Consider the following 7172-nt stretch of genomic DNA (forward strand, 5'->3'; position numbering starts at 1 on the left):
TGTAGGTTACAGTGATGTCGTATTCTTGTAGTCTGAGGCTCCACCGCGCCAGGCGTCCTGAAGAATCCGTTATATTCGCTAGCCAACACAACGCGTGATGGTCGCTGACGACTTTGAATGGCCTGCCATATAGATAAGGGCGAAATTTAGCTGTAGCCCAAACGATGGCGAGACATTCCTTTTCGGTCGTAGAATAGTTGCCTTCCGCTTTTGGCAGCGACCAGCTAGCGTAAGCAATCACCTGTTCGAATCCGTTTCTCCTCTGGACTAGAACGGCACCGAGGCGTAGGCCACTGGCATCAGTCTGGATTTCTGTATAGGCGTACTCGTCGAAGTGCATAAGTACCGGCGGCGACTGCATGCGTCGTTTGAGTTTTACAAATGCGTCGGCCTGCGGCGTTTCCCACTTCAACTCAACATCGCATTTAGTTAGACGTGTCAACGGCTCAGCGATGCGTCAAAAATCCTTAACAAAGCGCCTGCAGTAGGCACACATGCCAAGGAATTTACGCACTGCCTTCTTGCCGATGGGTTGTGGGAAATGTGCGATGGCAGCTGTCTTTTACGGGTCTGGATGGACACCAGATTTGCTGATTACGTGGCCTAGGAACAGAAGCTCATCGTAAGCGAAGCGGCATTTATCCGGCTTCAGAGTAAGCCCTGATGACTTGATGGCCTCTAGTACTGTCGCAAGCCGCCTGAGGTGATCGTCGAAATTTCCGGCGAAGACGACCACGTCATCCAAGTAAACGAGACAGGTCTGCCACTTCAATCCTGCTAAAACAGTGTCCATCACGTGCTGGAACGTTGCAGGCGCCGAGCACAGTCCAAATGGCACAACCTTGAAGTCGTAGAGGCCGTCTGGGGTGATTAAGGCAGTCTTTTCGCGATCTCTTTCGTCGGCTTGTATTTGCCAATAGCCAGACTTGAGGTCCATCGACGAGAAGTATTTAGCGTTGCAGAGCCGATCCAATGCGTCGTCTATCCATGGGAGGGGGTATACGTCCTTCTTCCGGATCTTGTTCAGACGACGATAATCGACGCAGAAACGTAGGGTTCCGTCCTTTTTCTTCACCAGGACCACAGGGGATGCCCACGGGCTTTTCGACGGCTGGATGATGTTGTCGCGCAGCATTTCGTCCACTTGTTCTCTTATAGCTTCACGTTCTCGCGGCGAAACTCGGTAAGGGCTCTGGCGGAGCGGTCGAGTAAGGGCTCCGGCAGAGTGGTGATCATGCGATGTTTGGCGACTCGTGTTTGTCGAATCCTCTATGACGTCGAAAAGCACTCTTTGTATCGTCGAAGTAAGCTTCTCAGCTGTTGTTGCTGAATCATGGGGAGACTCGGATTTACATCGAAGTCTGGTTCGGGAACTACGGTCGTCGTGGTACATTCGGCGGAATCCGAGATGAGAAACGCATTGCTGGTTTCCATAATTTCCTCGATGTACGCGATCGTCGTGCCCTTGTTGATGTGCTTGAACTCCTGGCTGAAGTTTGTCAGCAACACTTCCGTGTTTCCTCCGTGCAGTCGAGTGATTCCTCTAGCGACGCAAATTTCACGGTCGAGCAGTAGTAGTTGGTCGCCTTCGATGACGCCTTCTACGCCAGCGGGTATTTCGGTGCGGACCGAAAAAACAACGTTCGTGCGAGGCGCGATGCTCACTTGATCTTCGAGCACACTCAAGGCGTGGTGACTGCGAGAGCTCTCCGGCGGTATCGCTTTATCTTCCGACAGCGTTATCGATTTTGACTTCAGGTCTATGATTGCGCCTTGTTGGTTCAGGAAGTCCATGCCGAGTTTGACGTCTCGTGAACACTGTTGGAGGATAACGGAGGTGGCAGGGTAAGTCCGGTCATGAACGGTAATTTTTGCCGTGCAGATTCCAGTCGGCGTAAGGAGGTGTCCTCCAGTGGTTCGAATTTGAGGGCCTTCGCATGCTGTTGTAACTTTCTTCAACTGGGCGGCGATGTGTCCACTTATTGCGGAGTAATCGGCCCCCGTGTCCACTAAGGCGGTAACTGCGTGGCCGTCGAGAAGCACGTCGAGGTCGGTGGTTCTTTGCCTGGCGTTGCAGTTAGGTCTTGGCGTCGGATCACGGCTCCGTTGTGTTGAACTCAAGCTGGAACGTCGCATCGTCAGGTTGTCTTTCGTCGTCGTATTCTTTGCTTCCAGACTTCGTCGGGACGGCGGCGTGTCGTTATGTCGTCGATGTAGTTTCTTCGGTGTCTTTGCCGGCGGCGGATGATCGTCGTCAGTTTGACGAACAGCAACCGCACCTCCATCGGTTGCTGTTTTTAGTTTTCCGGATATGGGCTCACTGACCGGCCCCTGCCAGGGCCAGTGTATGGTCGGTGCTGCGGCGACAGGTAGCGGCCTGGTGATGGCGAACGCGACGGTCTTCGAGAGCTCCACTACGTAGCGGCGAGGTAGTCGGCGTTATATCGAGGGGGCGCTCACCTTGCTACGGGCGCGGAATGTTGACTGCGAAACCTCGCAGTCCCATCTGCCGGTATGGGCATCGTCGGTAGACGTGACGCGTTTCTCCGCAGTGGTAGCAGAGCGGGCGGCGGTCAGGAGCGCGCCAAACGTCTGTTTTCCTCGGGTAGCTTCGCTGGGTGACGGGTGTGCGTGCTGGCGGCGGCGGTGGTGGTCGACGATTTGCGGCGTTACAGGGTCCTGACGCGGTCGTGGAGGGGGGTCGTGACGGCAGGCGACGGCGGCATAGGTCATCGCTTGCGGCTGAGGCTGCGGCGATTCAGGGGCTACTCCGAGTTGTTGTTGGAGCTGCTACGTACGGCGTCGGCAATTGAAGCCACTTGAGGCTGTGATGATGGGAACAGCTTCTGTAGCTCCTCCCGCACGACCGCTCGGATAGTGTCGCGTAGGTCGTTGGTGGCCAGTGACTGAACTCCGGCGCAGTTTGTCGAGTTCGTGCGCCGGTCGAATTGCCGGTTTCCCCTCTCGAGTGTCTTCTCGATGCTGGTGGCCTCGCGAAGAAACTCGTCGACGGTCTTCGGGGGGCTTTGTACCATTCCGGCAAGAAGTTCTTCCTTCACACCGCACATGAGTAGGCGGACTTTCTTCTCCTCGGGCATTTCAGGGTCGGCGTGGCGGAATAGATGGCCCATTTCCTCCGTGAAGATCGCGGTTGTCTCATTAGGTAGCTGCACCCGGGTTTCTAATAGCGCTTGGGCTCGTTCTCTGCTCACGACGCTTGCGAATGTCTGCAGGAAGCCGCTTCGGAACAGTTCCCAGGTCGTTAAGGTGGCTTCTCGGTTCTCGAACCACGTCCTGGCTGCGTCTTCCAATGCGAAGAAGACATGTCGCAGTTTGTCGTCGCTGTTCCAGTTGTTAAATGTAGTGACTCTCTCTTACGTCTCATAGAGCTTTCCGAGTCCTCGAACGTTGAACCGCGTAACGTCGGAGGCTCCCTGGGCTGCTGCAGCACGACGGGGGACGCTGGGGTTGCCATTGGGGTGCACTTGGTGGCGATCTTCCTGGCCGTCTCAGGGCGTGCTCCGGGGGCATTCCTTGCAGCCTTCGGCTACCTCGCTGGTTCTTGGCGACGTTGGTGTTGTCTTCCGCATGCGGGCTTTGGTCACGGCTTTTTGGGGGCCGCCGGTACATGAACGCAAAGCACCTCCACCAGATGTCACGTGGTAATGATGTTAAAGAACACAGTAGCAATACTGTGAAAGGCAAAACTAACTTTATTGGGCGAACCGGTGCCCAGAAAAACAGGCTACACTCAATCCTCAACGAGAGCGGCGAACACAATCGGCGATCGTCGAAAATCTGATCAACGCGTCAAGCGCGGCGGCTTTTATACATCAATCATCGAATGTTCCAGACTACTCGCTGGAACCCGCGTGTCTTCCACAAAGTTCTTCATTATTCGCATCGCTCACACATGCGATCACTTTACACAAGGTTGGTTCACAAACAGCGGATGGAATCATCGGTAATATTCCAGAAATTTCCCATACATGCAGGCACGTCCAGCGCTGTGCGATAACCTTTGTTAGGCGGTGAAACTTGTCGCCCGATAAAGACAAATACACGTGTGAATATGCCACAAAATCTTCAGCGAAGTTGGGCTTCCATTGTGGGAGAGCTGCACCAAGGCCGATACCACTGGCATCTGTATGTATTTCGGTTAGTGCAGCAGAGCAGAGTCATAAAGGCGTAGCATGGGTGGCGAAGTGTGTTGGCCGTGCAGTGTCGCAAAGGCGTAGGCGCACGCTGGTGTCCAGTGAGAAAGATTGCTGGGGCTGGCAAGGCGCCTCCTAAGCAGTATTATGATCTACGCGAAATTTCGGATAAAGTGACGAAAATCGGAGGCGTAACCAGCAAAGCTTCTAAACTCTTTTATGGTAGAATGCTTCGCAATCTCGGCAACACCAAGCAGTTTGTCCGGGTCAGGGATAATTGCATCTTTGGAGATGAAGTGGCCAAGGATGGTGAGACGGCGTGCTCGGAAGTGAGATTTCTTCAGCTTGAGTTGATGGCATGCGTTCGTAATACAGCGGAGAATTGTGCGTAAGCGAGTGAGATCCGAGGTGTCAGGGCACTCAGCTGTGTTGTGTGGGCTGGGAGGCATCAAGCGGCACGATAACATCACCGTCTGTTAGCTGCACGCGGCCGAGCGTTTTATTGCGGTAAAAGGTCCGGAATGATATTTTTATTATGCAGACCAGAGGGGGCGCTTACTGACACCACACTGTCGATCAGAAAACACACATACACACACACACACACACACACACACGCACACACACACACACACATATATGTATATATAAATATATATATATATATATATATATATATATATATATATATATATATATATATATATATATATATATATATATATATATACAAGGACAACACGTTTCTGGATCCGGGCCAAGATATCCACAGGAGTAGACGCGCCTATGAAGCGATTTGTTGACACTTCCGCCGGCGTCCGGCCTGCATCAGAATACAATGCTTACAATACAATACAATACAATACAATATGATACAATATATGCTTACTTAAAAACAGAAGAAAATGAGCGAACAGAATGCGTGTCATTCGTTCTCACGAACAGTTGATACATGTTTCTAAACTCATGTCATTTGTTTCATTCCAGTATATCATTTGAACGCATAACAACATCTCAAGATACCCACAAAATATGAAATGAGAAAGAATTATCAGGTGACAGCAAAAAACTTGACCAAATAGGTGTTATGTCACCAATCAGGAACAACAAATAAAATCAAAAGCGAAAAATAGTGACGTGCTAGGTAAAACGCAAAATAGTGCCGTACTGGTAAAAAAGAAGGGAAACGAGGGAAGATGTGACAGGCTAATTGGCCATGTAACTCAATTTTCCAACACTTTCACTCACACAAGAAGTCACGGTATCAAACTTATAGACAAGAAAGGATTCGCGGGCTTCTCTTTCCTAATTTGAATGAAATCCCGATTAAAGCAATGTGACTTTCATCTTATCAAATGAGTGGTTAGGGAGATGTATGTGTTTTCAGATGAATAGGACGGGCAACGTATTAGCGTGAGATTTGTTAATGTTAAAGTGCACTCTCAAAGGCCCTTCTGTTCGTCCATTATACTGTTTGTTGCACAGTGTACATTCAAGCATATATATTACGGTTTTAGTATCACAGTTGAAATTGCCTTACATTTTTAAATGAAAGTTTGAAGCCATACTAGAGACCTGCTGCCTTGTGTACATGTAGGGGCATACTCTGCAACGCGGTTTTCGGTAAGGATGGCTTCCCATGGCGTCAGGGCAGTCATTCTTATATGATGATGATAATATATCTCGAATATTTCTAGCTCTGTGTTATACTACTTTAGGCGTTTCAACAAAGTTGTCTTTGTGGCGTTCACATTGCATTAGAATATTTTGGTGCTTCCCTGCCACATGGCTCACTTCATTATCCAATGGCCCTCAGGCCCCAAAAGCTGCCGAGCACCTGACTGCGGCGGTGGTCAGACCTGTAACACAGCAGAGGGTGCTAAGAAATTCTAGATCCGGACAGGCTGCTAATGGAATCTGACCCTTGCAACGTTTAACACCCGAACCCTCTCGAGTGTAGCTAGCTTCGCAGGACTCCTGGAGGAACAATAAGACATTGTTTGGGATATCATCGGCCTTAGTGAGATCAGAAGAACTGGTGAGGCTCATACATTGCTGAATAACAGAAATTTCCCCTGCTATAGAGGTCTCCTAGATAAGAAGCAATACGGGGTAGGATTTCTAATCCATAATGACATAGCGGGCGATATTGATGAATTCTGCCGCAATAATGAGATAGCAGCTGTAGCATTAATCAACTTTAATACGAAGTATACATTGAAGGTAGTACAAGCCTACGTTCCAACATCCAGGCACGATGATAAGGAAGTAGATCAGTTTCATGAAGATGGTGAATTAGCGATGAGAAAAGTGCAAACTCAGTATACTATAGTAATGGGCGACTTCATTGCAAAAGCGGGGAAACAGCAAGCTGGGGAACAAGCAATTAGCAATTACGGCGTCGATTCTACGAACGCTAGAGGAGAGATGCTGGTTTAATCTTCGTATAATGAACAGCTTTTTAAAAAAAGCGAAGCTACAGAAATTGCACCTGGAAAAGCCCTGTGATGTGTGGTGCGCGACATGTTGCGGTGATCGGGACGGTCGAGAGCAGACGACGCTGAGTACACGCGCGCCGAGCTGGAAGGAGGAAAACTAAACGACGACGCCGAAGAGCGCCCGGCACGTGAACGCGCGGCGCATGAAAGACAACTAAAGGAAGAAAAGCCTCACCAATCAAGAAAGACCACGGAGCGTCGGGCAGCCAATCCGAAAATGCCAAATCGGCCAGACCAAAAGAAAAAGCGTGGTGCGCCGGCAGAAGGGGGGGACACGCAAGAGGACACGCAGGGAGACGCTGTGGAGACGCCAGGAGAGTCCCAGGAAGCGACGGCAGGAGGGGGTCAACCACCGGAGCGGGCGTTGAAGACGGGCCGTCGGGTTCCGGACCCGAGCCCACCAGGACTTCGCCCGCCCGGGGCCTCCTGCCAACCTGTTCCTGTGCGTCGCCCGTCTACTTCAGCGTGCCGTCAGCTCCTCGAGGCCGGTGAGCTTCTGCGCCAGTGGGCAGGACGAGAA

Source organism: Dermacentor andersoni, chromosome 7, assembly GCF_023375885.2.
Source record: "Dermacentor andersoni chromosome 7, qqDerAnde1_hic_scaffold, whole genome shotgun sequence".
NCBI classification, from domain to species: domain Eukaryota; kingdom Metazoa; phylum Arthropoda; class Arachnida; order Ixodida; family Ixodidae; genus Dermacentor; species Dermacentor andersoni.